At 51.7% G+C, this 7909-nt stretch overlaps 9 non-coding genes and 1 pseudogene across 9 annotated transcripts; 7 read left to right on the top strand and 3 right to left on the bottom strand.

Annotated features, from left to right (window-relative positions):
- Positions 1-1792: 1792 nt before the first annotated feature.
- Positions 1793-1911, bottom strand: LOC122763732. The gene has a single exon (XR_006359338.1). It is a non-coding gene; the product is annotated as a 5S ribosomal RNA (ribosomal RNA).
- Positions 1912-2311: 400 nt separating this feature from the next.
- LOC122763724 lies at positions 2312-2475 on the top strand. Its single transcript, XR_006359331.1, has one exon. It is a non-coding gene; the product is annotated as a U1 spliceosomal RNA (small nuclear RNA).
- Positions 2476-3201: 726 nt separating this feature from the next.
- Positions 3202-3393, top strand: LOC122763727. Its single transcript, XR_006359333.1, has one exon. It is a non-coding gene; the product is annotated as a U2 spliceosomal RNA (small nuclear RNA).
- A 344-nt stretch (positions 3394-3737) lies between these two features.
- Positions 3738-3856, bottom strand: LOC122763731. The gene has a single exon (XR_006359337.1). It is a non-coding gene; the product is annotated as a 5S ribosomal RNA (ribosomal RNA).
- Positions 3857-4259: 403 nt separating this feature from the next.
- LOC122763726 lies at positions 4260-4407 on the top strand (annotated as a pseudogene).
- A 936-nt stretch (positions 4408-5343) lies between these two features.
- On the top strand, positions 5344-5535 carry LOC122763728. Its single transcript, XR_006359334.1, has one exon. It is a non-coding gene; the product is annotated as a U2 spliceosomal RNA (small nuclear RNA).
- Positions 5536-5881: 346 nt separating this feature from the next.
- Positions 5882-6000, bottom strand: LOC122763723. The gene has a single exon (XR_006359330.1). It is a non-coding gene; the product is annotated as a 5S ribosomal RNA (ribosomal RNA).
- Positions 6001-6404: 404 nt separating this feature from the next.
- Positions 6405-6567, top strand: LOC122763725. The gene has a single exon (XR_006359332.1). It is a non-coding gene; the product is annotated as a U1 spliceosomal RNA (small nuclear RNA).
- Positions 6568-7226: 659 nt separating this feature from the next.
- Positions 7227-7339, top strand: LOC122763730. The gene has a single exon (XR_006359336.1). It is a non-coding gene; the product is annotated as a U5 spliceosomal RNA (small nuclear RNA).
- A 182-nt stretch (positions 7340-7521) lies between these two features.
- On the top strand, positions 7522-7714 carry LOC122763729. The gene has a single exon (XR_006359335.1). It is a non-coding gene; the product is annotated as a U2 spliceosomal RNA (small nuclear RNA).
- The last annotated feature ends 195 nt before the right edge of the window (positions 7715-7909 follow it).

Raw genomic sequence — 7909 nt, 5'->3', positions numbered from 1 at the left:
TTCCCTTCCCATAACCCTCCTATCATGCTCACAGGAGATGAGGACCATTTTGTTTCTTGTAGCAGCAAGATGTCACATTTGGTAGTATTGATGACTTTGTGTAGTTTTTCTCTGCTGCAGAGCCCACGGGCATTCAGTGAGAGAAGCAGGGCCATGAGAAGGGTGAGCTGTATTATTGTGGCATTAAACATCACACTCATTTTTTTCTATTTTGCTTTTTCTTATTTGTTTTACCGGACTTGTCTGTATTTTTCGTTTTCTTGCCAGGGACACTACCGAGAGGTCCATCTCCGAATCAGAGTCAGCACTTGGTGAGGGAGAAACTGTTGGCTCTTTTTCAGAGTGGGGAGGACTGAGTGGCGCAGATTCTGCGGTTGGGGTGCTTCTCGTGCCTCTGGCTTGGAGCTTTTCAGCTCCAGCCACTTTTTTTTCATTGTCTGGTTGAGCCTCGTCATTCTGCGCTTCCGGAAGGCTTTCTCCAGAGGTTTCCACATTAGTGGTTATTTTTTCCGCTCGGGGCGGCTGGGCAGGGGGCCCTTTCTCTACACCACACTCTGTGCGTACCTCCGCAGGCGCTAGCTCTGCCTCCTCCTCTCCTGCACTGTCCTCAGTGCTTCCCTCTGTCTGCTCCCTCTCCAACTCTGACTCTGCTATGCTCTCCGGTTCACTTTCATTGCAAATGCAATTTTCCATGTTGTTGTGGCACAGCTCACACCTTTTCACAGCTTTATGGCACTCTCTTGCATAGTGCCCCTGGACTCCACATTTATGGCAACAAAACTCAGGACACTCTCTAAGAATGTGTCCAGGCTGTAGGCACATTCGACACACTTTCACTTGCCGATCATGTAACACTCTGAAGTATTCGGGACCAGTGGCAGTATTAAATCTAGCAGAGTAAGGCAGGGATTGTACTGTCTGATTAAATTTGACTTTCACATACCTTGTCCCATCTGCGATGTTTGTGCCAGGCCACATTCTTCTCTTGATTGGAGAGATTGCAGAGACTCCCCAGCCATGCAGCTTGTCAATTATTTCCTGGTCTGAGATGTACGCGGGCAGAGTGAGAAAAGAGACCACCAGTTCATCATTGTTTAGCTCTTTTGCCATAACTATGGTTGTGCCGATTTTGAATCCATCCAGCAATCTGCTTTTCCCAACAGTGTTTGTCATTGTTATTTCATATTTGTCCGTTCCAATACAGCGGCAGGCAATCAAACCTCCACACAGTCCACGCACACATTTCAATAATTCCATTATTGGGACTTTTTCTGTTCCCGTCAATTCTATTTGTAAAGTCAGCTCCTTCTCATACTTCCTTTGGGTTCCATCATTCTTTTCTCTGTCTCCATTCTCCGTGTTCTTTATCTCCTTTGCCATGATTCTTTGCTTGGTGAGGTCGTTGTTCTGAGGTCCATCCATGATGAGAAAAAAAAAGTTCAACAAAAGGCGCCCCCGCACAGTGTGGAAAACACTGTCGGGGGGGGGGGAAACCAGTCCTTAAAATGAACAAAACCAGTAAACTGAAGTAGCCCACGATGAGAAAAGGGAAAAGAAGTGCAGAAAGGAGGAGAAAAAGGGGAAGAATACAGGCTGAGGAAAGGAGCCGTGTGCTCGAAATGTTTGTAGCATACACTTCCTGGTTCGCTAGTGGGCGTGCTCAGGGTGGTATGGCCGTAAGCCGAGGGGCTGGCGACAGAGACTGCCTTTATGGACTAGGCAAGGCCCCTGCTCGCGGAGGGGCATCTTTCTTGTAAGGAAGCAGCAGTGTAAAAGCGTGCAGCGGTGTAAAAGCTTACAGCACGTGGTATTCCCAGGCGGTCTCCCATCCAAGTACTAACCAGGCCCGACCCTGCTTGGCTTCCGAGATCGGACGAGATCGGGCGTGCTCAGGGTGGTATGGCCGTAAGCCGGGGGGCTGGGGACACAGACTGCTTTTATGGACTGGGCAAGGCCCCCCTGCGCGTGGAGGGGCTCAAAGGTCAGCCTTTCGGACACACTGCACTTCAGCCTTATCTCCACCACATGCTACACTCTCTTCCAGTATCGGGAAGCGACACCGAGATGGGCAAGCTGCTGTTGGTGCCGTCATGTCCAGTTGTTGCTGAATCTATAGGAAACGACAGCCAGGTATGCCAGTAAAAAAGGTCGAAAGGCTTCCTCCAATGTGCTGCGTTGAAGTGAACATAGTACAGCATTAACGAAAGCAACTGGAGTCAAGGCATTGGCCTCTGGGATTATTCATTTCCTGCACCATCAGCCAAAGATCTGTGTCCGGCAACAGCCACCCGGTGTTTGGCGAGTACACCTCATACTTACCTGGCAGGGGAGATACCATGATCAAGAAGGCGGTTCACCCAGGGCGAGGCTCAGCCATTGCACTCCGGCTGTGTTGACCCCAGCAAATTCCCCCAACGTGGGAGTCTTGACTGCATAATTTTTGCTAGTGGGGTGCTGCGTCCGCGCTTTCCCCCGATGATGTCGTCGTAAGCAAAGGTCAGCCGCCCAAAGTTCACCGTTGTGTGCCCATCTCCAACCTTCTCTCGTCCTTGCGGAGCAACATCCCCAGTCTTTCCAAGTTGCTGGGAACGTGATGGTTGTGGGTGTTGCCTTTAGCTCAGCAAACACGGAGCTGCTTTGCTCATGCACTCCACGCCTACCACTAAATGTTGGAGGTGCCAGTGAGCTTATGAATGTGCCACAGCCTCAGCTTTACTGATAGAAAACTGCAGCACACAACCAACAGTAAGAATGTAAGCGCTTCCAAACATGCAGTCACCTAAGGTTTATTGGCCGACAAACCAAAAACGCTTGAAGGAAGTTGGGTTGGAAGTCCATGGTGGCCGGGCCGGGCCGGGCCTTAATGAGACCGTGGTGACTGGGCGATAGACCCCTGGCTGCCTCCAGACAGGGCTAGCTGGACCTGGTTTCTTCAAATGCACAAGTCTTCAGCCTTTTACTAAAGACTCCGTGGAGAGGGACGCTCAGTTTAAGCTATTTTGGTGGTTTTGCTGTAAGGCTGCTCTTCAGCTGTCAAATGTCAAGCAGCTGAAGCCGTCAAGGCTCAGAGGTGCACTTAGGTCAACCTTGGGGCGGAGGTGATCAGCAGCAGCAGCCTTGTTATGCGCCCTTAAAAACATGGCACCACAACAACTGACTTGTGTGCCAAGATCTTGGGTTGGCCCCAGACACCTGTGGGCCATCGCTTCTCGGCCTTTTGGCTAAGATCAAGTGTAGTATCTGTTCTATCAGTTTAATATCTGATATGTCCTCTATATGGGGATTAAATATTAAATGCATTTTTGAGCAGTGGGAGGTGAAAACTGGGGCTTGCTCTCTTCACTCCTTGCATTGACCTGGTATTGCAGTGCTACCAGGAACGGTGCACCATTCTCTTTTTTCTGTGAAAAGCAAAGCGAAGCTGAAACCAGAAAGACATCAACCCGTGCCTGTGCGTCAATTTAATTGCGAGCCCATGTTTCTTGTAAGGAAGCAGCAGCGTAAAAAGCTATTACACCTGGGATTCCCAGGCGGCTCCCCATCCAAGTGCTCATCCAGGCCCTCGACCCTGCTTAGCTTCCTCGGTGATCAGACGACCGGGCGCGCTCAGGGTGGTATGGCCGTAGTTTCCAGGGGCTGCCAGAGACTGGCCTTTAAGTGGATTCAGGCAAGGCCCCTGCTCGAGGGGCATGTTTCTTGTGAGGAAGCAGCAGTGTAAAAGCGTGCAGCGGTGTAAAAGCTTACAGCACCTGGTATTCCCAGGCGGTCTCCCATCCAAGTACTAACCAGGGCCGACCCTGCTTGGCTTCCGAGATCAGACGAGATCGGGCGTGCTCAGGGTGGTATGGCCGTAAGCCGGGGGGTTGGGGACACAGACCGCTTTTATGGACTGGGCAAGGCCCCCTGCGCGTGGCGGGGCTCAAAAGTCAGCCTTTCGGACACACTGCACTTCAGCCTTTATCTCCACCACATGCTACACTCTAGTCCAGTATCGGGAAGCGACACCGAGATGGGCAAGCGGCTGTTGGTGCCGCCATGTCCAGTTGTGGCTGAATCTATAGGAAACGACAGCCAGGTATGCCAGTAAAAAAGGTCGAGTGTTTCCTCTCCAATGTGTGCTGGAGGTTGAAGTTGAACATAGCACAGCATTAACGAGCACCTGAGTCAAGGCATTGGCCTCTGGGATTATTCATTTCCAGCACCATCAGCCAAAGCGCTGTGTCTGGCAAGAGCCACCCGGTGTTTGGCGAGTACCCCTCATACTTACCTGGCAGGGGAGATACCATGATCAAGCAGGCGGTTCAATTCAGGGCGCAGGCTCAGCCATTGCACCGCTGTGTTGACTTCGTACCCCCCAAACGCGTCTTGACTGCATAATTTTTGCTTAGTGGGTGCTGCGTCCGCCTCGAGCGATGTCGCTAGGTATGCAGTTGTCGCCTACCGGTTTTAACGCAGTGCCCATCTCCAAACTTCTCACGTCCTTGCGGAGCAACATCCCCAGGCTTTCCAAGTTGCTGGGAACGGGATGGTTGTGGGTGTTGTCTTTTAGCTCAAAGCAAATGTCACGCTCCCTTTCCCAACTCTTTGTAGAAGAACTCGATTGTTTGAGATGGATCCATGGCCATCATGCCAAGGGTTAATACTTTGGCGCTTGCTCTGTTCACTCCGTGCAGTGACCTGATGTTGAAGTGATGCCAGGAGCAACTCACCATTTCAGAAGCCCGGATGAGGTGGGAAATGGCCCGGCAGTTTGTACTGCTCAGTGTGACACGGAGCTGCTTTGCTCATGCACTCACGCCTACCACTAAATGTTGGAGGTGTGCCAGTGAGCAAGGAATGTGCCACAGCCTCAGCGACTGATAGAAAACTGCAGCGCACAACCGACAGTAGGAAAGCGCTTCCAAACATGCAGTCAAATCTGGGCGGTTTATTGGCCGACTAAGCAAAAACGTTGAAGGAAGGCCGTCCCAAGGTGGCCGGCCGGCCCGCCGACCGAGACTGTGGTGACTCCGGCGGATAGACTCCTCCTCGCTCCTCCAGGACAGGGGCCACGCTTGACTCTGGTTTCTCTTCAAAATGCACAAGTTCGCCTTTACTAAAGACCGGAGAGGGACGTGCTCAAGAGCTTAAGTTATTTTGTGGGTTTTATTGTAAGGCCATGCCTTGAGTGTGTGTGTCAAATGTCAAGCAGCTGTCTGTCAAGGCTCAGAGGTTCACTTAGGTCAACCTTGGGGCGGAGGTGATCAGCAGCAGCAGCCTTTGTTATGCGCCCTTAAAAACATGGCACAACAACAACTGACTTGTGTGCCAAGATCTTGGGTTGGCCCCAGACACCTGTGGGCCATCGCTTCTCGGCCTTTTGGCTAAGATCAAGTGTAGTATCTGTTCTATCAGTTTAATATCTGATATGTCCTCTATATGGGGATTAAATATTAAATGCATTTTTGAGCAGTGGGAGGTGAAAACTGGGGCTTGCTCTCTTCACTACTTGCATTGACCTGGTATTGCAGTGCCACCAGGAACGGTGCACCATTCTCTTTTTTCTGTGAAAAGCAAAGAGAAGCTGAAACCAGAAAGACATCAACCCGTGCCTGTGCGTCAATTTAATTGCGAGCCCATGTTTCTTGTAAGGAAGCAGCAGCAGCAGCAGCGTAAAAGCTTACAGCACCTGGTATTCCCAGGCTGCCCCATCCAGCACACCTGCCCGACTCCCGCTTAGCTTCTCCGAGATCAGACGAGATCAAGCAGTGCTCAGGTGGTATGGCCGTACGCAGGGCTGGCGACAGAGAGTGCCTTCCGGTGAGACCAGGCAAGGCCTCCTGCTCGTGGAGGGGCATGTTTTGTAAGGAAGCAGCAGTGTAAAAGCGTGCAGCGGTGTAAAAGCTTACAGCACCTGGTATTCCCAGGCGGTCTCCCATCCAAGTACTATCCAGGCCCGACCCTGCTTGGCTTCCGAGATCAGACGAGATCGGGCGTGCTCAGGGTGGTATGGCCGTAAGCCGGGGGGTTGGGGACACAGACTGCTTTTATGGACTGGGCAAGGCCCCCTGCGCGTGGCGGGGCTCAAAAGTCAGCCTTTCGGACACACCGCACTTCAGCCTTTATCTCCACCACATGCTACACTCTAGTCCAGTATCGGGAAGCGACACCGAGATGGGCAAGCGGCTGTTGGTGCCGTCATGTCCAGTTGTTGCTGAATATATAGGAAACGCCAGCCAGGTATGCCAGTAAAAAAGGTCGAGTGTTTCCTCTCCAATGTGTGCTGGAGGTTGAAGTTGGAACATAAAAGCGTTTAACGAAAGCAAACTGAGCCGCGCATCGCCCCGGATTGTCTTCATTTCCAGCACCATCAGCCAAAGAGCTGTGTCTGGCAAGAGCCACCCGGTGTTTGGCGAGTACCCCTCATACTTACCTGGCAGGGGAGATACCATGATCAAGAAGGCGGTTCACCCAGGGCGAGGCTCAGCCATTGCACTCCGGCTGTGTTGACCCCTGCAAATTCCCCAAACGTGGGAGTCTTGACTGCATAATTTTTGCTAGTGGGTGCTGCGTCCGCGCTTTCCCCCGATGATGTCGTTGTAAGCAAAGGTCAGCCGCCCGAAGTTCAACGTTGTGTGCCCATCTCCAAACTTCTCACGTCCTTGCGGCGCAACTTCCCCAGTCTTTCCAAGTTGCTAGTAACGTGATGGTTGTGGGTGTTGTCTTTTAGCTCAAAGCAAATGTCACGCTCCCTTTCCCAACTCTTTGTAGAAGAACTCGATTGTTGGAGATGGATCCTGCGGCCATCATGTGCCAAGGGTTAATACTTTGGCGCTTGCTCTTGCTCACCCGCAGTGACCTGATGTTGAAGTGATGCCAGGAGCAACTCACCATTTCAGAAGCCCGGATGAGGTGGGGAAATGCCCGCAGTTTGTACTGCCCAGTGTGACACTGAGCTGCTTTGCTCATGCACTCATCGCTCCACCAATAAATGTTGGAGGTGCGTGCCGCCAGTGAGTTTGTGAATGTGCCACAGCCCCTCAGCGACCGATAGAAAACCGCAGCCGCCATAACCCACAGTAGGAAAGCGCTTCCAAACATGCAGTCAAATCTGGGCGTTTTATTGGCCGACTAAGCAAAAACGTTGAAGGAAGGCCGTCCCAAGGTGGCCGGCCGGCCGGCCGACCGAGACTGTGGTGACTCCGGCGGATAGACTCCTCGGCTGCTCTCCAGGACAGGGGCTACGTTGACTCTGGGTTCTCTTCAAAATGCACAAGTCTTTCGCCTTTTACTAAAGACTTCCGTGGAGAGGGACGTTCAAGAGTTTAAGTTATTTTTGGTGGGCTTTGCTGTAAGGCTGCGCCCTTTGAGTGTGTCAAATGTCAAGCAGCTGTCTGTCAAGGCTCAGAGGTGCACTTAGGTCAACCTTGGGGCGGAGGTGAGCAGCAGCAGCAGCCTTTGTTATGCGCCCTTAAACACATGGCACCACAACAACTGACTTGTGTGCCAAGATCTTGGGTTGGCCCCAGACACCTGTGGGCCATCGCTTCTCGGCCTTTTGGCTAAGATCAAGTGTAGTATCTGGTCTTATCAGTTTAATATCTGATATGTCCTCTATATGGGGATTAAATATTAAATGCATTTTTGAGCAGTGGGAGGTGAAAACTGGGGCTTGCTCTCTTCACTCCTTGCATTGACCTGTTATTGCAGTGCCACCAGGAACTGTGCACCATTCTCTTTTTTCTGTGAAAAGCAAAGCGAAGCTGAAACCAGAAAGACATCAACCCGTGCCTGTGCGTCAATTTAATTGCGAGCCCATGTTTCTTGTAAGGAAGCAGCAGCAGCAGCAGCGTAAAAGCTTACAGTACCTGGTATTCCCAGGCGGTCTCCCATCCAAGTACTAACCCGGCCCGCCCCTGCTTAGCTTCCG

The sequence above is a fragment of the Solea senegalensis genome, unplaced genomic scaffold (assembly GCF_019176455.1).
Source record: "Solea senegalensis isolate Sse05_10M unplaced genomic scaffold, IFAPA_SoseM_1 scf7180000017010, whole genome shotgun sequence".
Classification (NCBI taxonomy): Eukaryota; Metazoa; Chordata; class Actinopteri; order Pleuronectiformes; family Soleidae; genus Solea; species Solea senegalensis.
Note: the sequence above shows the minus strand (reverse complement) of the source record. Positions and strands in the feature narration are given on the sequence as shown.